The 25,450-nt window shown below is 36.3% G+C and overlaps 1 protein-coding gene across 2 annotated transcripts in view; it reads right to left on the reverse strand.

The window, feature by feature from the left end:
• The window catches only part of FAM117B (family with sequence similarity 117 member B), a 93,375-nt gene that overhangs the window by 66,997 nt on the left and 928 nt on the right, over positions 1 to 25,450 (reverse strand). The gene's annotated exons all lie outside the window — the stretch shown is intronic.

Genomic DNA, 25,450 nt, shown 5'->3' on the forward strand with positions numbered 1-25,450 from the left:
AAAAAAAAAAAAAAAAAAAAAAAAAAGAAGAAGTGAGTACTGACTGGAATCCAGGAAACAAGAATATTCCAGGGACCTGCAAAGAAAAAGAAATTGGAGAAAGACACTGCCTCTGGATTCCTATGAGGATTAAAAAGAAATATTTAAAACACCTATCATGTATTCCCTTCAAAAGCTGTTTCAATAAAGCCAAAAAGCAGAAGTCACACTAGATAATCTGAGGCATGACTAGGAAGTGAAAAGGTAGACATGATTCTTTTTTTTTTAATTTTTTAAAATGTTGTATTTATTTCTGAGAGAGAGAAGAAGACAGAGTGAGCAGGGGAGGGTCAGAGAGAGAGGGAGACACAGAATCTGAAGCAGGCTCCAGGCTCTGAGCTGGCTGTCAGCACAGAGCCCCACTTGGGGCTTGAACCCACGAACCGTGAGATCATGACGTGAGCCGAAATCGGACGCTCAACCGACTGAGCCACCCAGGCGCCCCAGACATGATTCTTTAATAAAAGTTCTTCATGAAGGGAAAGAAATAAAGTAAAAACTTTATGAAGGAATGATTGGCCTTTAATTCACTCTAAAGCCAGCTCTAGCAACTTTTTTACACTAAAGTCAAGTCCAAAACAAACAGTAAGAGGACATGCTTTGTGGCGAAACAAGGACAACATCAGCCAGCTGTAAACAAAGTTTATGCTTAGTTCATAAGTATGCCATTAGCTCCTTTCTGGGCTCCCAGTTGTAGTGTTTCACTTTTCTTGAAAACAAACAAAAACCCACCCCAAACTAAAACAGATCCATCTGCAACTAATAAATACTTGCGAATAGCAGTCTTCAAAGAGTGATAATAAAGAAACAAATACAAAATGGAAACAGAACTTAAGTTTCAAATTTCAAAAGCTACTTTAGAACTTTAATATCTATTAGTAGTACACACATATTAGGCTTATTAACATCCATACCATTAGCTCACTCTCTCTCCTTTGTATGAGACACGAATTTAGAACTGCCTGCCATATATATATGTATATAGATATATACACACACACGCGCATGCACTTAGAGGTGAACCACAAGCTATTCTGAACCTATCATTTTTCCTAAATTTATTTATTTATTCTGAGAGAAGGAGAGAGAATGCAAGCAGGGAGGGGCAGGGAGACAGGAGAGAAAGGGAGAGAGAGAATCCCAAGGAGCCTCTGTGCTCTCAGTGTGGGAGCCCAATCCTCTGTGCGCTCAGTGTGGGAGTCCAATACAGGGCTCAATCCCATGACTGTGAGACCATGACCTGAGCTGAAATCAGGAGTCAGACGCATAACCAACTGAGCCACTCAGATGCCCCTGAACCTATCATTTGTATTGCCTTCTCCATTCTTCCTATGTTGCCTACCTTCCATGCTATTCATTCAATAAATATTTACAAGTATCTATTATAGATAGAGGAATGAACAAAAGAGAAAGGTTCCTGCTTTTAGAAAACATATTCTAATAGGGAAAGTGAACCATAAACCAACAAATAACGTTACATAATAAAAACAGAGAAAAACCAAGTGGGGCAAAAGAATTGGGGAGCATGCTGTAGGGGGTTTCCATTTTATACAGAAATTAGCGAAAGCCTTTCTAGTACGGTGACATATAAATAGAGAACTTAGAACAGACACAGGTGAGAGAAAGGACATCTGAGAAGTGATCCAGGTAGAGAGAATAAGTTGAAAAAGCCCTGGCCTCTCCAAATCACTTAACCTTTTCTTCTCCTACCCTCCTAACCAAAACTTTTAAGATTCACCAAGACAAAACCTTTGTAGTCATTCCTTCCTTTCCATATCCATGACTATGGTCCTAACTTCAGCTTTTGTCACTTCTTGCTTAAACAGGTGCACCAAACTAGTCTGCCTTCAGCTTCTCCCTCCCTCCATCCTACACTCTGCTACCATTGATTTACGTTACTAATTTCCTAAAAAGTTTTCAATGATTCCACAAAACACACTGAATAAAATCTATGATTTTAACCTGGCATTTGAACACTCCTCCAAATTTGCCCCAGCCTTTACTTCCTATTTTTCCTATTGCTCCTACAAAGAGCCATAGAATATGGTGGTTAAAACAGAGGTTCTGACACCAGACTGTATGGATTAAAAACTTTAATCACTTACTAGATATATGATTTTACATGTTATTTACATCTCTATACTTTCAGTTTCCCCAGTAAAATGGGGATAATTATGATACTTTAAGATGGTTGTGAACAGTGTTTAAAAAAATATCTATGCAAGGCATTTAGAATCATCCCTTGTACACTATAATTATCGTTTGAAAATGATTTCAAATATTAATCTATAGTGTATATATACAGATTAATATTCATTTTCTTATAAAGTAGTTACAATGTATGAGGGATGATTCTAAATGCTTTGCATAGATATTTTTTAAACACTCTTCACAACCATCTTAAAGTTTACATATTCAATTAAATTTATTAAATCATGATACATCTACATATTAAGTACAATTTCAATAAAATGAGTGAAGTTTATGTTAGTCAGTTATACCTCAAAAAAAGTTAAAAATACATATAGTACTTCCAAAAGAGAGGTAGCTCTATGTATTAGAAACTCTCCAAGTTTAACAGTAAAAATGTGTAGCTTTATATACAGTATGATACCATTCTACTAAATCTGTCAAAAGTTTATAAAATATATGTATGTATTTGGGGTAGGTGTGCATGAATGTTATGTGTATTCCAATATAAAAATTCTGCAAGAATATCCAAAAAACTGTTAATAAGGGGCAATGGAGAAGATTTACTTTTCATTTTAAATCCTTGCATGAAGCATGAGTTCTTAAATCATATGTACACATATTCTTAATTTTAAAACTTAAAAAATATTTGAAACCAATATATGCCAGTCCCTATACTCATTTACAGTTTATTGGGACAGGCAGGTTCTAAATAAGCAATCAGAAGTCTAATGAACTTTAGGCAGGGAGAAGAACAGATTGCTCTGAAAGCTTATGAAATAGGAAGTGTCATCAAGCTGAGACGTGTCATCAAGCGGAGTCCTGAAGAATTATCATGAGTTAACTACGTAGAAGAGTTCAAGCTACAGGAAAAGAAATGTGCAAAAGACATGAGGCAGAAAAGAGCATTTTTGTCCACGAAATAAAAATACAGTTCATATGGCAAGGCCACAGAGATAAAGAGTATAGTTCACTTCCTTTCTTCTTATCCTGATGAAAGCCCACCCACTCTTCAGATCTGGTTTGAGTATCATCTCCAAGAAACTTTCCCCAACTTTCTGGGCCAAATATTATTTCTTCTGTGTTCATATCAGGACTGAGTATACACTTGAACACTTGCCATACACTCTACTGAACTTAACTACTTGTTTCTCACACTAGTCTGTGAGAACCTTAAAGGAAGAGATCCATGTCTCCTTTATCAATTATAGAGTACAGCAGAGATCAGCAAACTATGACCAGCCACCTAGCAAAGATTTGGTATTTGTATTTCTAGAAGGTTGGAAAAAACACCAAAAAATTTTTTGTGACATGTGAAAATTATGTGAAATTCAAATTGCAGTGTCTGTAAATAAAACTTTATTAGAACACAACCATATTCACTTATTTGCATGTCACAAATAGCTGTTTTCTCCTACAATCTCAGAGATGATTATTGTGACAAAAACTATATGGCACACAAGTTCAAAATATTTATTGTTTGGCCCTTTCTAAAAAAGGCTTACCCACTCCTGGTAAGTTTAATATCTGGCATAAGGTCCCTGAGCTCTCTTTATGGTCCTTTCTATAACCTCAGTCATTTGAAAGTTCAGTAGGCTAGGGAATATCAGAATTTCCAGGGTAGTAATGTACACTTAATATTACAATTTCTTATTTGGTATATAAAATAATATCTACTGTTTTCATAGATATTATTGTCTCCTTACAATTACATAGTCTCCTTACAAAAAACAAAATTCTACCAAGACCGTGACAGTTTATACTTTCTTAACATAATTATAGATATTTTCTATTTTGAAGAGGACATGTTTCATTTAAAAATAAGATTCAATGTTGAAGTAACCTAAAGAAACACAAAAATGTATCCTGAGCTGAAGCCTCATATTCAACACACAGCCTACTGAATGTCTTCCTGGAATCATTTTTCAACTTAAAGTGAGCAGAGTTTTCATGTATATTGGGCAAAGGTGAGGTGTTCACTTCCTCAGCATTGTGTTTGAAAATCCTAAGCACAAAGGTCTTTTATCTTAACCCCCACTTATTGGAACTAATGCAAGCCTTATTAAAAATACTTCTTTAGATTGGATTACAGAACATACTGGAATCCATGAAGACTGCTAAAAGTTTTATGTGAAACTGTACTTTTTTAATCATATAGAATAATTTAGCCACTGGAAAATCCTTTTTGAAAACATACACCATGTCATGCCAAAACTTAAAGACAAAATTAAGAAATTCCACTATATTTCTTTGTTAGAAGATAAACTAATAAGTTAGGTAAGAATCTTCAATTTTGTGAAAACTAACTCCCCTTATTTTTGTGGTTTGTGATGTATCTATCAATAAAGGAACACTAACTGTATATGTTCAATATACAATTAAAGGGAAAAAATGCACTTTACAGGTCTCAGAGTCCACCGTTATAGGAAACCTTGACAGTTAAGTGAAAATTCTTCATTGTCATCTGAGTCAGGGATAGTTAATGCCTCCCTTCCAGTTAGGCTGGAGCCACGTGAGCTGGTTTTAGCCATGTGCTATGAATAAAGTGACAAGTCCAATGACAGTGTAAGAATAGGTGTACTGTATCCAAGCTTTCTCCTGTCTACATGGTGCCCAGAAAGGACTCTCAGATAGTGGAGTTTCAGCTTGGGTCTCTGGGTCATTGGTTGAGAGGCAGTGAGCCACCCAACCTACAAAAGGCACGATAAGCCTTTGTTGTGTTAAGTCACTGAAATTTCGGGAGGGTATGTTTTAGTGGTAACTACCACAATGCAGTGTAATAATGGGAGACTGGGGTGGGAGAAGCATGGTTAGTGTAAGTACTGATGTTATTCTAGCAATGAGAATTCTGATGAAAAACCAAAGGAAAAAAATCTATCTACTTTGAGGACATACAATATCTTTCACCATTTATACTTGAATTTATCAGTATCCTACCCATATTCATTCATAGCCACTATCCGAGGCACAAATAATTCTCCAGATAGTTTCTTAAGCACTGGTGCCTCTGAGAGCTTTCTCTAACATGAAGGGGCATACTCAATTTGGCAGCAGGACAAGCAGAAAGTACCTGGGGGTCAACACCCTTAAAACCTTCAACCCCTAAAGATCAAGAGGTGGTGGATAAATACCCTAGCTTCTTCCCACAATGGGACAATTCTGAGGTATCTCTACATAATCTCCAGAGTTGTTCCTTAAGATTTAGCTCCAGTTGCCCACTGTACTTATTATGCATCCTCATTGGCTCTTGTCCTTTGCCTGTCTTTTCTCTACTTCCTCAACCAAACAAGCCCTTGTTTCACGATCTTCTCCCGGGGAATCCAAACTAAAACACCATGTAACACTAACATCAAAACTATACCTTCCTTCATAATCTACAAGACTACAACTTTCTTGTCAATATGGCAAATGATGTGGGAAACAATACATTGAATCATTAAAATTATCTGTCTGGCTCTTTGGGCATCAAACTGAAGATCACAATTACCCTAGATTTAGAAACCAAGAGAAAGACCAACACTTTCAAGCTTTCAAAGCTAGTAAAATGTTGACATACTTGGTAAGTTTATTTGAAACACTCACTGAATGTAAGGACTCAAACTTCAAAGGAAGAGCTACCATCTTTGCCTGTCTAGTATATACTCTCTTTCCACCCCTTTCCTTCTTTTGGTAACAGACCCTAGTGTCTGTACAGCATAAATGTACATTTTTTACTGTACAGTGTAAATGACCCAGACTCAGTTAATAATAGCACCTCATCCTTCTGGGTGTAGTAACTGGTTCTGGAATGGGCACAAAACCTAACATAGTTCTTCCCTGGAATTTCTGTAGCTGGTGCTAGTGGGGAAGAAGCCCTCTTGTCTCATGGGTCTTGCAGATGAAAATATGAGTCTAGAATGGTCTGTGGCCTTGTTCCCAGCTATGTACTGAAAGTTACTACACTAGAAAGTATGATTCTTGAGGACACAGGCTTACTCTGTTTTATCTCATTTATTTCAATTGTTTCCCCAGCAACTAAAATCATGTCTAGCACTTAGCAGATACTCAATACTTATTATTGAGACAGCAGGACAGAGTGAAGGTAACAGACACAGATGAAAGATTAAGGGACTATGACAAAGTATCCTGAAAACATTTCGTCATTATATAAAGATCTATCCAAGTTATTGGTTATTTACAATTTTCTCAATTCTATTGTCATTCTATAAGTTGGGTTGTTATTTGCAACCAAGAGTCTAGAAAAATGCTACTGCAAGCAAACAAAGGAAAAATCCAAGAAAATGGATAAAGCAAATTGGTGCTTTTAACATTTCTTCATTTTGACCTAACAAAACACTGAAAGATTAAGGATTTCAAAGGAAAAAAAGCAATAATCATCTGTTTTTTCTGAAGGATGATTTAAGGAAACACTTTCACAATGATATGCCTGAAAACTTCATCTGAAACAATGTGAGGAACATCTTAGTTATATTTCCTCTTGGCCAAAATATCTCCAAGAATAGTTTTTATAATTTAGGCTTGATTCAGTTAACAAAGTAACTTTCAAAAAAAAAAAAATCTGAATAATGTTAGCGGAAAATATCTTCTAGTTCCTATTCCCTTCTCCCACTTTCCGAAATAAGCAAACTTTCTTGATTATTTGTTTTGCAAAGAAGTATTTTTATTGTACTTCTGGCAATAAAAACAAAGATTTCCGTAAGTAAGAAAACCCCTCAGATTTCCACACTATGTGGGACTGACTGACAAACTCGTTGGCAAGTAAGCACGCTGATATTACATCATAATTGTTTAAAAAAAAATACTTTTCTTTTTCAATTATATTTTCTCCTTGAATTACTACTGCTTTATTTTTGAAACTGTCTGTTTTGAAATGTCTAACCTTACAGTCCAATATTTGTGTTTACCAAATATTGATGTGATTTTAAAATGCTGAAAAATATTTCTACTTAAAATGCCCTGTTTTCCAACCCATTCTTCAGATTTTTCCAGCTCACTCTATCCACTGATCTATCAGTATATTTATTCTCTATGATTCCCCTAAGACTACTCCTTTACCAATCTTAGAGGCACTCACTACTAGACACTCCTCCAACTAGAAGCGAGAAGGGAGGAACTTCTGGTATACATTATGCCTTATTTTTGTGTTCTTTCAAACCATCCAGTTTACAATGATATCTATTCGTAATAAGTATTCAATGTAAGCCAAATTTCAGTACATAATATTGTGACAAGATTTAAAAACACAGGCCTCGAAACAAAATAGTTAGGAATTAAAATCCTACATCTAGTAATGCTGGAATACTAAATGACTTAACTTCCTGGGCCCGAGAATTCTCATTTATAAAATAGGAATAGATACAGCCTAATCTGGAGGCATGCATCCAATACAAGAGGCATGGATTCAAATGTTACTTCATTTCCTCTTTCTTTGCTGATATAGAAAATTAAAAAAAAAAAAAAAAAGGACCCTAAATCCAATTCTCTGTAGTACACTTTAGATAATGCTCTTTTAAACAAATCCTTATGTCAGATAAGGATTATCACTAATCTCTCTTTAAAAATAGAAAACAGAGGCACACCTGGGTGGCTCAGTTGGTTAAGCTTCCAGCTTCGGCTCGGTCATGATCTTACCATTAGTGAGTTCAAGCCCCACACTGAGCTCTCTGCTGTCAGCACAGAGGCCACTTCTGATCCTCTGTCCCCCCCTCACCCTCTGTGTTCTCTCTCTCTCAAAATAAAAAAAGCTTAAAAAAATATGAAACAGTAAATATATATATAAAACAGAATATTTTAAAAATTATACTTCCCAAATGTTTAGATATTCTAGATACACTAAAGTTTTTGCATGTAGGGTAGTTCTGCCCATCGATGTGACAGGTGCTTTTTTTTTTAACATTTTTATTTATTATTGAGAGACAGAGAGAGACAGAGCATGAGCATAGGAGGGAGAGAGAGGGGGAGCCACAGAATCTGAAGCAGGCTCCAGGCTCTGAGCTGTCAGCACAGAGTCCGACGCAGGGCTTGAACCCACGAACTGTGAGATCATGACCTGAGCTAAAGTCTGACGCTAAAATCTGAGCCACTCAGATGCCCTGTGACAGGTGCTTTTCAATAAAATCTTTAGGACCTAGTTATTTTGACCAGTCAGTCCTATGCATGCCAGTTTGACAGTGATTTTACTTCTTTTCTTTCTTTTATTGTAGAGAAAGAAAGAGCAAGCAGGGGAAAGAGGCAGAGGGGGAGAGAGGGAGAGAGACTATCTTAAGCAGGCTCCATGCTGAGCATGGACACAGAGCTCAAACCCACAACCCTGGGATCATGACCTGAGCTGAAATCGAGTCAGGCCCTTAACTAACTAAGCCACCCAGGCACCCCTGATAGTGATTTTACTTCTAACTTTACCACTATTCTCTGTTTTATTCCATAAACTCATCCACTACTCTTTTCTGTGGGTCAGCCATGCCTGACGTCTACTTCACAACATATCCTCACTAGCCACTATCAAAGGCCTCAAAAGATGGAAACATAGCAGAAAGAAACACCCAACATACCTCTTCAATGCTTAATCACCCAGGCACCTACCTAACATCACTCTTATGAAAATACAGTACACATACACAGAAGGCGGCTTCTCTAAGCCAGCTCAGAGAAAAATTTACCAAAACAGTCCAGAGACTGGAGGAAGTAGAAATAACATTGATGCTGCATTTTAATCCTTTTTTTTAACCCTTAACTCCACTGTAAATCACTGCTATAATACCAATAGATTTTTATTAGCCTTTTTATTATAGAAATGAAACATTCAGGTGCCTGAATGGTTCAGTCAGGTAAGCATCTGACTTCAGCTCATGTTGTCATCTCCCGGCTTGTAGGTTCGAGCCCCACGTCGGGCTCTGTACTGACAGCTCGGAGCCTGGGGCCCGCTTCATATTCTGTGTCTCCCTCTATCTCTCTGCTTCTCCCCCACTGAGGTTCTATCTCGCTCTCTCAAAAATAAACATCAAAAATTTTTTTGATGAAATCAAATATTCTATTTCAAAGTACTCAAAAAACCCACAACTATTAAAGTAGAAAGTGAAAGTTATCTGTGCTAAACTACCCCACCTCATCAGTGGAAACCCAACTAGCAGGTAAAAATGCCCTACACTTTTCAGAATATAAATGTATATATGTACACATTCAGATACAATTTTTTTTTAAAAAAACAGATATAGCAATTAGAGCTTCTCTGAGTCCAAGTCTTTTGTCCCTGCCATCCTAACCCAAAGCTATGAGTGTATGTCTCTGTTATATGTGTATTTGTGATTTACATTACTTTTTTACGAACAAAGTATTTTCCGTGGCAAACTCTGAGTCAACTTATTTTTTCATTAACTTACTAAAGGCTAGTAATTACGTTCCCAATCTTCATGTTTATTTTGCTTCCATTTTTCTTCCATTTCAACAGCTTTCAATACAGAGATTACAATAAAGACTCAATCTGCCTCTGAATATATCAAAATATAATCAATTAGAACCTTTATTATAAGGAGTTTTCTTCTGAAACAATTACTATCATATCTAATTTTATACAGGCAAATTGTGCAGATACATACATCTGATCCTATGTATGATTTGTACAGGGCTTTCAATGTATTAAAGATGTAACATATATGACTATAACAAAAAGGAAGAGTATAAACAGACACAATTGATTAAAGAACTGCTATTTTTTATTTCAAGTATATAAAAAGCTATCTATATTGAAATTCCCATAGCTACCATCAACAAAAAATGTATACAAAGAGAGAGTCAAAAAGCCAATATATAAATTAAAATGGATTACTAAAATATATTCAAGTAATCCAAAGGAAGATAGAGAAGGTGGTACCAAAGGAAAAAAAAAAAGGAAAACAGAATAAAACAGACATGTAGCCAAACATAATAATTTCACTGAATATAAATGACCTAACATATTAAAAAACAGAAATAATCAAACTAAATTAATACAACAAGACTCTAGGGCACCTGTCCGGCTCAGTTGGTAGAGCATGCAACCCTTGATCTCAGGGTTGTGAGTTCAAGCCCCACACTGGGCCTAAAGCCTACTTAAAAAAGCAAACAACAAAAAAAACCAAGACCCAACTATACGAAAATATAGAGTAATACAGTAAGGATGAAAAAAACATAATTAAAGCAGATTTCAGAAGAAAATCAGTGATAAAAATGCTAATAATAAAAAGGCCAATCCCAAAAAACAAGGATTCTGTGTTTCTGCACATTAAAAATAGTGTCAAATGAAACAAAAGCAACAGAAATGAAAGAAAAATCCACCATTATATTTGGAGAATTCAACACCTCTCTCTCAGTAATTGATAAAATAGAAAATCAGCAAGAATACAAAACCATCAATCAATTTTACTTAATTGACATTTACAGAACATTCCACCCAAAAACAGAATGCACAGGGCACATTTCGCAAGGCGGATGAAACATCAAGGTTGATCATATACAGGGACATAAAACAAACCTTAAAATATTTAGAAGAAATGAAGTTATAGAAATATGTTCTCTGACATAGATTCTAACTAAAAATCAGTATAAGAAAGCTATCTAGAAAACCCTCAAATATTTAGAAACTGAACAAAAGTTTTATAAATAATTCATGAGCCAAAAAAGAAGCCTCAGGGAAACTAGAAAATATTTTGAACTGAATTAAAATGGAAATACAAAATGACCAAATTTTGTGGGATGCAGCTAAACAACTGCTCAGAGAAAAATGTATAGCATTAAATGCTTCTATTAGAAAAGAAGGTCTCAAATTAGCAATTTAACCTTCTATCAGAGAAACTAGAAAAAGAGTAAATTAAACCCAAAGCAAGTAGAACGAAGAAAATAATAAAGACAGGAGCAGCAATCAACAAAACATTAAAAAAGCAATGTAAATGAAACCAAAAGCTGTTCTTTGACAAGATCCAAAAATGATAAATTTCAGATTGACTACAAGAAAGAAAGAAAGAAGACACAAATTTCCAGTATCAGAAATGAAAACCCCTAAACATCCTTCAACTGGTGAATGAATAAACAAAATGGGGTACATCTATATAAAGGAATACTACTCAGATATAAAAAGGAATGAACTCCTGATACACGCAGTAACATTAATGAATCTCAAATGCATTATGCTAAGTAAATGAAGCCAGACATATGAGACAAATTACTGTGTAACTCATTTATAATATGTTCTGAAAAAAGTAAAACTACAGAAACCAAAAACAAATCAGTGATGGTTATAACATAAAAGTAAAAGGAGGGAAATGGCTTAAAAAGGCATGAGAAACATTTACGGGTAATAGGAAATATTCTATACCTTGATCATGGTTGTGGTTATGCGACTATCTTATTTATCAGAATTCATACAGCTATGTATCAAAAAGGACAAATTTTAGTGTATGTAAATTATACCTCTATAAACCTAATGCCCCCACATGCCTACCAATGAGGCAAGCCTTTTAAAAACAGGAAGTTAAAAATGTTAGCTATATCTTCAATGAATAAAAGGATGAGGGGGTGTCTGGATGGCTCAGTTGATAGAGCATGCGACTCTTAATTTTGGGGCTCTGAGTTCAAGCCCCACATGGGGTGTAGAGATTACTTTAAAAATAAGATCTTTTAAAAAAATAAAATAAAAATAAAGGATCAGTCAACAGATACAGAGTTAACAGACCCCACATAAACAGTGAATAAGCATCTTAAAAGAATATTCAGTGCTGTTATTTGTAACATTATTTCTTTATTAAATAGTATTAAGTAGCTACTCTACTAGGATGATTAAGTGTATCATCTCAAATACTCACTATGACCTAAGAAAATATGCAAGGAAATACAAATGAAAACTATGATCTACTCTATTGTACACACTGAATTAGTAAAACTAAAGAAAAGGCATGAACTCTAATTCTGACAAGGCTTCACAACAACAGGCAGACACACTCCTTTCTGTTGACAGGGTAAAGCGATTCAATACTTTTTTTGAAAAGTGATACTGAAAAGCATTACATCATTTAAAACTTCACTAAATAATCTCAATCCTGTGACTTTTTTTCTTAAAGAAGATACACAGAAATGTACACTCATACCAGACCCCAAACACATACATTTACAAAGATTTTTACTAAGGCAATTCATAAGGAGGAAAATAGAAACAAATGTCCACTTAAAAGGAGAATGATCAAGCCAAAATATATAAACTTCGTGGAGATTTCAACCTTATATATAAATAGCATACCATATTATACTTTCTTATCTCTTATTTGAAGGTTCAGACTCCTTAAAAATTTATATCACTTTACAAATATTTTTTAAGTGGTCAGAATATGATGCATGTCTGACTCTAATTCTGTAAGTTTTATTAAGCCTTACATTTAAAAGCTTTAATAAAGCGATAAACTGTTCCATAATCTCTCACTATATACTTAGCCTTAAACCCAGTTAGAAATTAAAAACATACTATTAATCAAAAAAGGATCAGGCAAGAGTGCAGAGATGGACCAGAATCATCTAATCAACTGTTGCTAGAAGCATGCAACTTTCCAGTATTAAAGGGATTTCCAACAGGGGGACTCGAAGGATTTTTGAAGACACTATACTCAATAGTGAGCCAGCAGTATAATCTTCATACAAAAAATTCATTTATAAGACCAAAAAAAAAAAAAAAAACACAACACTACACAGTGCTCCAGTCAGGCAAAATCCACCAATACCCAAGACTTCCAATCTAAAAGGTGAAAGTATAGACAAAAGACAAATAGAGGATGGGGCAGGGTCTTCACAAATATTTTTTTAAAGACAGGAATCCATCCAAAAAAACAAAATTTTTACGGGGTCTCATTTAAATCTTGCAAGTTCTCCCTACTCCAGTTGAAGGGAGAAACGAACAGATTAATTACAATAGAGGTACTGGGTGAGTCATACTGTATTAAAAAAATTTTCATTAGTAGAGAGACTGTTCAAAGGTGTGGGTCCTAAGCCTTTCTTATACAAATGAAACATAACATTTCTGAAGTAGATCAGGTGCACTGCTAGGACATGAATCAATTTCCAGGAGCAGATGTTCCAAGAATTCTTAGGGATATCAATAATGGCAACTGTTTTTTAGAGAAGTGAAAAATGTCTACCTACAAATCACCTAGCAACCCCTGACTGCACCTAAAGCACTCCTGACTCACGATTCAGTCCCTTATGGCCATTATCAGGCTTTTACCATTAAATACTACTCCTTACTAATATTATATATTTTCTTGTTTTTACTGCTAATCCCTGAATAGTGCAAAATTCTACACTGCCTCTCTCTTTAATTCTAAAGACCAGAAGGTCAGGGATGTCTCCTTAATACCTTGGAAGCTGCTCTGCACAGAGTGAGCTTGAGTTCTAAAATAATATAAACAGACATCATGCGTCCTTATCTTTAGAAATATCAGTACATGCACAATGAGAAAACATGATTAATGTGAAATAGTTTCCCAGAAACTACTAGCTAGAGCTCAGTAAATCTTAGTATAACACAAGTAAAATAATTTTTAAGAAATGATAAATTAGAGGGGCGCCTGAGTGGCTCAGTTGGTTAAGCATCTGACCCTTGATCTTGGCTTAGGTCATGATCTCATCGTTCGTGAGTTGGGCCCAGCATCAGGCTCTACACTGACAGTGAGGAGCCTGCTTGGGATTCTCTCTCTTTTCCCAGTCTCTCTGTCCCTCCCTGTTTGCTCTGTCTCACAATAAATAAATTAATTAAAAAAGAAAAGAAAAGAAAAGAATGGTAAATCAGAAGAGTATGCGTAAAAAAAAGTTTTTCTTTCTCTTCCAAAATATCCGTATTATATTACTTTTGAAATATTAAGAATGTTGGGGTACTTGGCTGTCTCAGACTCAGCTGAGCCTATGACTGTTAATTTTGGCTCAGGTCATGATCTCAGGGTCATGGGATTCAAGCCCTGCATCAGGCTCCACACTGAGCCTAAGATATTTTCTTTCTCTCTTTCTCTCTCTTTCTCTTCTCTTCTCTCTCTCTCCCTCTCTCTCTCTTTCTTTCTTTCTCTCTCTCTCTCTCTCGGGGCACCTGGGTGGCTTAGTCGGTTAAGCCTCCGACTTTCGCTTGGGTCATGATCTCGTGGTTCATGGGTTCGAGCCCCGCGTCGGGCTCTGTGCTGCCAGCTCAGAGCCTGGAGCCTGTTTCAGCCTGTGACTCCTTCTCTCTCTGACCCTCCCCTGCTCGCGCTGTCCCTCTCTCTCTCCTAGAAATAAATTTAAAAAAACATTAAAAAAAAAAAACATTCTCTCTCTCTCACTCTGCCCCCTCCCTCCCTCACACACTCGTGCTCTCTTTAAAAAAAAAAAAAAAAAAGTGAATGCACCATGCTCTAAAAGTTTATGGGCTACTCTGTATGCATACAGAATATAAGAGCAGTAATGAAACCAGTTAATGACAACATTATTAACCTTATCACCCAAGTACATTCAAAACCTCAGCCATCATTACGCTCCCTCATCTCCTTCATCTTTCAAATGTAATGAGTTAACAAGTCCTATCAATTATTTGCTTCTCAAATAAATTGTTTTTCATTCACACTACAACCACTCTATTTCACATAAACTGCGAGTGCTGAAGATGGTAAAAATGAGTAAATATAAATTTTTTTATTTTTAACTGCTTAATAAAAGATAATCATCTAAAGTAAAAACAGTAACAATGTATTGTAGGATTTCTAACAGAGAAGCAGAATATTTGATGATGACAGCATAAAGGATGGAAGGCAGGAAATGGAAGATACTAAAATGAAATATTAGACAACACAGACATAGAACATATCCATCACTGCAGGGAAGTTCTTTGGGACTGTGCTGCTTGAGTGCAACCACTAACAGCACAGTAAAAAGAGATATAACTAATAACTAATAGTGGAGATAAAATGGAATCATAAAAAAAATCCAAAGGAAGATAGAAGAGAAAAACACAGGCTCCTGGAAGTATGAACTGATATCAAGTCCGGAAATATATCTGACAGCAGAAAAAAAAATGTGTACTCTGGCCAAGAAATTTCATTTTTAAGAATTCACCCTACAGATAAACTCATATATAAGTAAACAAAGAAGTATAAACAAGAATATTCAACATAGTAAACCATTTAACAGCAAAATATTAGAAATGATCTAACTGTTCAAACAAAATCATGACCTAACTGTTCAAACAAATGCCTGATAAAATGTCTGGTATATAATAAACCTATATGCACAGTAACATGTACATATTTATATATGCATAGAATAATTCTGGAATAATATAAAAGAAACAGCTATCTGGATTTCTCTAAGAATAATGAACTTAAAGTAAGGGGAAGAGTTTTTATTGTATTTTCTTTTATCATTTATAATTTTTATCATGTGTATATATTATCTGCAGAGAAAGAAAGGAAAGAAGGGGAGGAATGCATGCTGGTAGGTTACTACAGCATAGGACTACAAAATCAGCTCTTTGAAAGAACTCCAAAAATACATTTAAATTTTACCCCAGCTAATAAAGAAGAATGGTCAATTTAAAATGTCATGTAGATTTTGGGGGGAATAAACTATAGGTAATTTCACCTCCATTGCATGCAAGCCTTTAACAGAAAGAATATCAAAGACTTCCTATAATACTAAAGAAATAAAAAAGTATAACCCACAAGGACAACAGACAGGAAAAGAGACAACAACAAAAAGATGTTTCAACCAAGTTTTGAAAGCAAATATGTAAGTGGTAAATTAGCTGCTGTCTAATTATAAGCTCAACCCAAGATTTCCTGATCTGCCTGATAGAAGTTCTAAATTTCTGTGCAAAAAAAAAGTGTCTTGCCATTCACAGTAAAGCAATGAATAATTTGCTGCATTTTCAACTTCTTATATGAATAAACAAACTTTTTCTTGTTTAGCAAGCATCAAGAGCAAGGAAAGAAATGTTTCATTTCATTTGAAAATGAAATGTGGGTGTGCTCATTTCAAGTTCAACTCCAAATTAAGTATTTGTACAGCAAAATAAGAACACCAAGTAAATGTTTTGCCTTTAAGAGATAAATTTTGTTTTTATTTTTGAAACATCGCCTTTTAAGTCTAAAAAGACATCAAGAAACCAACATATATGTACAATTCTGCATAGTTTATATTTGAGACAGATCATGTTATTCAGAATTTTTTTCAAACTCTGAAATTTATTCAGAATATTCAAACTCTGAATATTCTAAATTCAGAATATTATGCCAACCGTGTCTCAGGCTAAATTTTTTTCATATTATCTTGGCTTATGGTTTCCATAGTTTTATTATACAACTTTGTCAATAGATTTTCATATTTTAAAAAACTAACTTTACTAACTTTATTTAAATTAAATCTCCTGAGGGTTGCCTGAGTGGTTCAGTCAATTAAGCGTCCAACTCTTGATTTCAGCTCAGGGTCATGGTCTCACAGTTCAGTGTAGGGTCAAGCCCTACATTGGGCTCTGCACTGACAGCACAGAGCCCACTTGCGATTCTCTCTCCCTCTCTCTCTGCACCAACCTCCCTCTCTAAATAAACATTTATTAAAAAAATAAATCTAAGCCTACCTTTAGAAAAATTAAATCTCAATTGGTTTAACCCAAGTATTTAATCAAAATGTATTGTGACTGTCTTATGAGTTTTGAAAATCTATGCAAAGGAAAGAGATTGGAGCACCCAGGTGGCTCAGTCAGTGGAGTATGCTACTCTTGATCTCTGGGGTCATGAGTTCAAGCTCCCCATTAGGTATGGAGCATAAGGAACAAGATGGGACAGGACAAGGGGAGGGGAGGCGGGAGAGATGAGGGGAGAGGGGAGGGGAGGAAAAAAGAAAAGAGATTAATTTTTAAGAAAGGTAAGCCAAGCTTAACTATGTTTTCTCCCAAGAAGAGGTAGAGGGGAAAATTACACAAAATGAATAAGCTTATAATATGCTGGCCAAACAGATCCACAGTGAAATCAGTCTGTACTCAGAAGAGCATTGATTATCACCACCCCAATATATCTCAACTTACTGATCATGATAGCTGAGGTTTCTTGAAAAATGGAAATTATTCCAAGGGCTTCTCCAGAGCAAAAAGACTGGGAAAAACTGCTCTAGAGAGATTAACTAGGTAGGATCCAGACTTAAAGACACCAGACGTATCCTCAGAGATGATACTGTACAACTCTTCCCTGGGAAATCTGGCAGAAAAACCCTACATTAGAGAGTCCTTGCATCATCATTCTCCTTTAAAATCCTCCGGTCTACCAGCCAGACCCAGCCAGACAGAACACCTAATCATTTTTGTCTCTTCTTTAAATATTAATAGAAAACAAATGGCAGTTTCAACATGACAAAGCTCAAGACAAAAAGAGCTCTGAAAATAATGCAGAGGGCAAAAAAAATAATAATAGTTTTGAGGGTTTTTATACCTTTTATAAACATTTTTAGAAGATCCTGACAAAACAAGGAATAATCAGACAGCAAGGTAAGTTTTTTTGAAAAATGAAAATATAATGGCCAAGATTTAAAAATCAATTAAAAAGACAGAAGATAAATCTGTTAGAAAGAAGAACAAAAACGTACAGAGATGGAAACTAATACAGAAATTTAAAAAGTATTAGCTCAATTCAAGAGGTCCCGTATAGCAGGGGTTGCAAAAGATAAAACAAACACAATAGAAATGAGAAATGATACAAAAAAATTTCCCAGAAACAAAGACTATCAAGAGTTGAAAGTGACTGTCTCTAGGGGACAGGAAGTAGGAGTGGAGAGAGCTGCGACAGGAAAACATTTTATTTGATTATAAGTTCAGTGTTATTTGATTTCTTTAAAAAGATCTGTTAAGTAATCTCTACACCGAACACAGGCCTTCAACTCACAATCCTGAGACAAAGAGTCACACATTCTACCAACTGAACTTGCCAAGCGCTCCTAGTGCTCTCTGATATTTTTAATTATGTATATGTACTTTAATAAAAACAAAATTTAAATTTAAAAATACAGTATTCAGACAAACATGCTATTTTTTTCTTCAAGTAGTTTGGAGACGGATGTAGCTGACTTTCTCAACTTCCTGCTTCCTTCCCTCCTATTGCTAAGTTATCTATCATTTTAACCCACCCTTACCACCTTCCCATCCTCAGAGAAAGAAGTGTCCTTAGTTGTTTCTGAGATTTCCAGACTCTAACATGTGCTGGATCCCACTGCCTCTCACATTTTTCATGACCTTGCTCCATCTACTACTTCCATTTTCTCTTACACTTGCAGTCTCATTCTCCTATAAATTTTCTCCCACACCTATAAAACATGCTTAAATTTTTCCCATCCTATAAATAAATGAACCTTAGCTCAACTCTGCATCCTGTTTTGTGATATAAGAGTAACCTGCACTTCTTAAGAGTAATTTATCCTTACCTCTATTTTCTCACCCACCACTTTAACCCAATTTGTGTCCCCCACAAACTACTCTCTCTCAGAGATTATCAACTGAGGGAAATACCAAATTCAAAAGCCTATTCTCCAAGATCAGCCTACTTGTTCTCTTGGCAGAATCTGAAAATCTTTATCATCCCCTCCTTGAAGTCCAATCTTTCTTTTGGCTTTCTCAACACTATTCCACCATTTCCCCTCCTTCCACATAATTAGGCTTCTTCATTAGCTTTTCTTTCTACCCTTAAAATGCTTGTTTTCTCCCAGAGTTCTATCCTCAGCATTCTCCCTATCATCTTATCCATTCTAATGAATTCACGTATTGCCCACATGCAAATGCCTAGCATGAAGTACATGTTAAATGAATGTTACTGAAATCAGTGAGTTCCTATTTTGTGTCCCCAATTCAAACCAAACTCCTGAGATCTAAAACTGTATTTTCCACAGTCTAGGAAATTACCTGGATTTCCTGAGAGCACAAACTAAACAGGTCTAAAATACTGTTCACTTTCTTTCCCCATATTTGCAGTCCTTATTGTGTTGCTTAATCACAATTAGTACCATCAACCAAACCTATTATCTTCAATTGACCCTTTATCAATCTCTATGTCCAACAGGTTACCAAATCAAAGTCTCCCCGCTCTCTTTTATCCTTGCCATTCCTACTGCCATTGCACCTAAATTCATGTGTTCTATAACTTGGTGAATTATTATCCTACAGTTTTTCTCATCTCAAATTTGTGCTCTATCATAAGTAATTATAAACTCTGGGGTGCCTGTGTGGCTCAGTTGGTTGAGCATCCGACTCTTTTTTTTTTTTTTTTTTATTTCTAGGAGAGAGAGAGAGACAGCGTGAGCAGGGGAGGGTCAGAGAGAGAGGGAGATACAGACTCTGAAATAGGCTCCAGGCTCTGAGCTGGCAGTCAGCACAGAGCCCAACGCGGGGCTCGAACCCACGAACCGCGAGATCATGACCTAAGCGAAAGTCGGACGCTTAACCGACTAAACCACCCAGGCGCCCCTAGCATCCGACTCTTTTGATATCAGTTCAGGTCATGATCCTAGGATTGTGGGATCAAGCCTCACAGCGGGCTTTGCACTGAGCGTGGAGCCTGCTTAAGATTCTCTTTCTCTCCCACTCTGCCCCCTTCCCTGCTTGCACTATCTCTAAAAAAAAAAAAAATTTTTAAATAAAAATAAATTCTAAGCTATTATAGACTCTACACATTCTAAGAATGTAAATACTACCACCACTAACAAATTAACCTTGAATGTCTAAACCCTTGGATAATGAGGATGATAAAGATGATATGAAAATAGCTAATATTGAGAGATTTCTATAACCACGCAGAGATTACAAGGATTTTATTCTTCTAATAATCCTCTACTGCAAACACTATTAGCTAGTATACCCTTTTTAAAGGTGAAGTGGATTTACTTAAAATTAAACAAGTGGTAATGCCAACATTTGAATCCTGGAAATCTGCCTCCAGAGCTATTACCCATGGAATACATTCTAATTCATACATTCTCTTCAAGGCTTTTCTGAAAACTTACCTTTCTACTTTCTTTTCTACTGTTCCCTCTTTTCTCCTATATCCAATACTCTACACTTTAAGACATATAGGTCTGAATATCCTAGGTATATTTTCACACCTCTATGATCCAAATATAAAGTTCTATTTTTCCATTTCCAAGCTAAATGAAAAGCCATCTCCTCTGGCTAAACTTCTATACCCATTGCCTACAGAACTACTCACTTCTCTTTTAGCTGAGAGCACTCATCAAATCATATGCTTTTGTATGTGTCTTACATAGCTGGTTTGTGAGTCTCTGGAGTTCCCTGTGTCTTCTACATCTTTGTAGGGCACAGTTACTAAGAGTAGTTCAATCACAGCTTACAGAACTGAATTAAATGTAAATTCTGCTAACCAAGATATTGGACTAACAGTAAGGTACCACTTTGCCTCATCTTCAACTGTAAATTACAGACATACAAACCAAAAGGATTCCCCCAAAGATATGAAGCTAGCATCAATCTCCCAAATGTTAGAGAAACACTGGATTCTTAAAGCTGTGTACTTCACAAAGTACTAGAAAGCAGAAGTCTAAGATGCCACAAATATGAAATCCTGGTAACCTATCTCCTGATTCTTAATCCAGAGAAGCCCACCTCTTGTTTCTGCTCTTGCCACTGTCCCACCCTAATAAACAACCAAAATCATATATGACATAATACATAACAAGAGAAAAATTAGCAAAAACACAACTTACTATCTACATACAGCCACCATGCAAAAATACATACTGCAAAATGTAGCAACACTCTTCTGTAATGAGTTTTCAAACTGTTTTTCTTTGGTGCTTCTAGTGACTGCTTTTCAATATAAAGTACATCAAAATCATAGGACGGGAGGTTTTCAAAGTCTGCATTAGCAAGGACCCCAAGTAATTCTGATACAGACAAACCACAGACCACACTTGAGCTACAATTCTGGATGTTCACAAGCAATGTTCTCTCCAGTTTGAAATTTCATACAACCATGAAAAACTAGCCTACACTGGCAAGTTATGTTATATACACTGAAACCAGAAGAAAAGCTAATAATACACAAGAGCTAACTTTTATACTTAGGTAACTTTTATACTTAGGTACTATGCTCAGTATTTTTCAATTTCCTTTCATTTAATCCTCATCACCATAGGAAGCAGATACAATGATTATCACCTATTTTACAGATAAGGAAGTTAAGGGTTAGGGGCACCTGGTTGGCTCGGTTGGTGGAGCATGCGACTCTTGATCTCAAGGTTGTGAATCTGAGCACTGGGTGTAGAGGTCACTTTAAAAAACAATAAAATCTGGGGCACCTGGGTGGCTCAGTCAGTTAAGCATCCAACATTGGCTCAGGTTGTCATCTCACAGTTCACGGGTTCGAGCTCCGCATCGAGCTCTGTGCTGACAGCTCAGAGATTGGAGCCTGCTTCAGATTCTGTGTCTCCCTCTCTCTCTCTGCCCTTCCCCCACTCATGCTCTCTCTCAAAAATAAATAAATGTTAAAAATAATAAAAAATTTTTTAGAAAGTAAGTTAAGTCTTAGAAAGTTATTCACTTCCCCATACCACATGCCTTCTAAGTTGTAGAATACAGGTATTTAACCCAGACTGTCTATTCAAAGCCTATGCTCCTAATATGCCCCCATCTGTAATCCATTTGAAATCCATTTGACATTTCATTAAGACAAAAGGAAGGGTGGGGCGCCTGGGTGGTTCAGTTGGTTAAGCGTCCAACTTCAGCTCATGTCTTGATCTCACAGTTCTTGGGTTCAAGCCACACACTGGGCTCTGTGCTGACAGCTCAGAGCCTGGAGTCTGCCTTGGATTCTGTTTCTCCCTCTCTCTCTCTCTGCCCCTCCTCTGCTCACACTCTGCACGCTATCTGTCTCTGTCTCTCAAAGATAAACATTTAAAAACTTTTTTTAAAAAAAAGGCAAAAGGAGGGAAAGTGCAAAAACAAATCTCACCTTCTTCCTCATTTTGTCTGCAGTTAACACTGTTGCCTAGTTACTTTCTCTAAGCATATCTCAGTTCCTAACGGCAAACCATTTTACCATGGAGATGGCAGGCCTGAAGGTGAGAAGTTTAAAATATGTCAGGGACAAGGGCTTGGATTACTTTATAGTAGTCAAGAGAAAACAGTTCTGGGTTAGCCAGTTATTACATCTAACCCTGGGGTGATAAAGCAAATGGGTAGGGATCTGGCAAAATAGGAACACCTCTCCAAAGAGTCTAAGACCTTCAACTCAGAGGGTTTTGGACACTGGATCCCTAAACAAAGGTTAAGGCATCCAGTTCATCTGATAGACACCTTGAAGTTGGTAGCTATATCTAGAGGGTCCCTGGAATTTGAGTTATATGAGGTTTACAGAACTACAGACTGTTCTCCTCTATCAGTAAGGATTTCTACATTTCACTAACGCTGCAAACTGGTGATACTTTCCCTTTAATCAAAGAGAGTCACAGGGATCAAAAAGATTCTCCTTTTTCCCTCTTCTCTCCTTCCATATGTAGCCTGAGAAAAACAGCAAATTGTCTAGTTTGTGTTATGAAGACCTGAAATCTAAAATCTGAAAGTCCTAACAGAACTACCCTATGGCCCAGAAACTGTACTCCTAGGTATTTATCCAAGGGATACAGGTATGCTGGTTTCAAAGGGGCACATACACACCAATGTTAACAGCAGTGCTATCAACAATAGTCAAAGTATGGAAAGAGGCCAAATGTCCATCAATGGATGAATGAATAAAGAAGATGTGGTATCATATATACACAATGGAGTAGTACTCACTAATCAAAAAGAATGAAATCTTGCCATTGCAACTACGTGGATAGAAGTAGAGGGTATTATGCTAAGCAAAATTAGTCAGAGAAAGACAAATATCATATGACTTCACTTATATGAGGACTTTAAGATACAAAACAGATGAACATAAAGAGAAGCAAAAATAATATAAAAACAAGGAGGGGGACAAAACATAAGTGACTCTTAAATATAGAGAACAAACAGAGGATTACTGGAGGGATTGTGGGAGGGGGGTTGGGCTAAACGGGTAAGGAGCATTAAGGAATCTACTCCTGAAATCATTGTTGCACCATATGCTAACTAACTTGGATGTAAATTAAAAAAATAAATTACCAAAAAAGTAAAAATGGAAATAGTAAAAAATAAACTTGAAAGTCCTTTCTGCATGAAAGTTCGCTAGAGTGCAATGAGGCATTTCAGGGAAGGAAGCTATCAGATATTCACTTCAGTATAACTTAATGACCCGCACTATTCCTTTCATACCTAGTTGAGCATACTGTAGTAGAAGAAAAAGTTCTTTATTTTCTGGGGAGTTTTTTGGTGGGAGGACAGGGGAAGCTTCTGAGAAGGGTTAATTTTATAGCATGAATGGAATGACAGATCTAAGACATGGGAGCTTTGGGAAACATGAAGAGTGGGCACATGAGACTGAGATCCCAGAAAATAAATCCTAAACAAAGAAGACCACCTTCTTCCACTCTTTGCCAGCACTTAACTGGGCTCTCCTCAGGTTGCTGCTCTGCTTTAAGGGTCACATAGCTGAGAGGGCAGCCAGATTTTGTTATGAGATTGCAGTTACCACCCCTTTCTTCCCTTCCACTTGCCACACTACACCACCTCCAGAAGGCTGAAGGTAAACTGAAGTAATTACTTTCACCAAATACCCCTAAGAGTTGCTTCAAAAACTAAGCACATGTGATTTTGGTATGTTATATATATCCCAGATCCTATCTTATACATCATGAAGCTACCCCCTTGATACAATGTGAAAGACATGGTTTTGGAGTACCACCCAGCAAAATTCAAGTATCTTCTTACGTGTTACTTTACCTCTCTAAAACCTACTGTGAGAGTTAAAATAAGATCTTGTAGGTAAATTACCAACCATACAGTAGGAGCTCAGTAAAGTGATAACTATTATTTGAGGGGAAGGAGGATTCTAGTACCTTTAACAATCTAAGTTAAAAAAAACAACAATACATTTTCAAACAGTTTAAAATCATATTCTTGTTCTAATTAGAAAAAACTATTGATCATTTTCCAGGCCAACTTATGCCAAAAATGTATCCACTATCTAAAATCTTTGATAAAATAACAGTGAAGAGTCATCCTACTCCTTGCACTTCTGAATGAACCCTTGAAAACACTTAATCTGTTTTATTTGGTTGAGAAGTACTGTACTAAATTTCCTGAAATTCACAGCAATGTTGCATGAAAGATTCTAAAGAGATTCAAATACTAAGAACAAACTGAGGGTTGATGGGAGGTGGAGGAGAGGGGAAAGTGGGTGATGGGCACCGAGGAGGCCATTTGTTGGGATGAGCAGTTTGACAATAAACTACAAAAGAAAAGTTCTAAAGAAATTTCCCCAGACAAGGGAAAAACAAAGGTATATATCACCAGTATAATGGCATAAGCCAAAAACCATCCATTTCTTTTTTACACTAGATTCTAAAAGAAAAGCAACTGAATGACAAATTTTCTTTCCACTTTCACAATTTGAAACTTTTAAGTTACTCTTTATGAATGACTCCAGTAGAACCTAACAGTTCCATTCAGGACCTTTTCCAAGAAAGCTCCCAAGTACACAGAAAAACAATAGATTTTTTTTATTGTTTTGTTTTGTTGGGATTCTTTTTGTCCCTAAAATAATAACAAGACAAAAAACGTTGATCTGTTTTTTTTAATAAACGGTTTTACCTCTAAAAAAAATCAGTATATCAAAAATACACCCAGACTCTAAGACAAAGTTCATAAACCTTCCAAAGGAATCCTCCTTAACTTCTTTCTTGCTACCCACTTATCAAGTCTAAGGAAACGCTAACACGTTTCCAGCCTCACATCTCTTCGGGGATCCAAATTTGCTATGCTAATAAATTCAGTCTTTACAATCTGAAACTGTTTTACAAAAAAAAAAAAATACTTAGCAGCAGACATGTCCTATACTAACATTAGCCATGTCACTAAAACAAAGTGACAAACCACTCCCAGCCTCATCCCCAAGAGAGGGTTAGCAGCAACCAGCGGGCAGCCAGAGTCCCAGGTTTATCATTAACGTTTCAGCCCAAACAGAAGGTTAGCAGCTGCACCTGCACTAACGGAGACCCGCGCAAGGTCGGCAGAGCAATGAATGAGACAAACAGGGAACGGTAGAGAGGGCGCGGGGCTTGCCCGGGGAAG

This window comes from Hyaena hyaena, unplaced genomic scaffold (genome assembly GCF_003009895.1).
Source record: "Hyaena hyaena isolate Hyena2069 unplaced genomic scaffold, ASM300989v1 scaffold_615, whole genome shotgun sequence".
Lineage (NCBI taxonomy): Eukaryota > Metazoa > Chordata > Mammalia > Carnivora > Hyaenidae > Hyaena > Hyaena hyaena.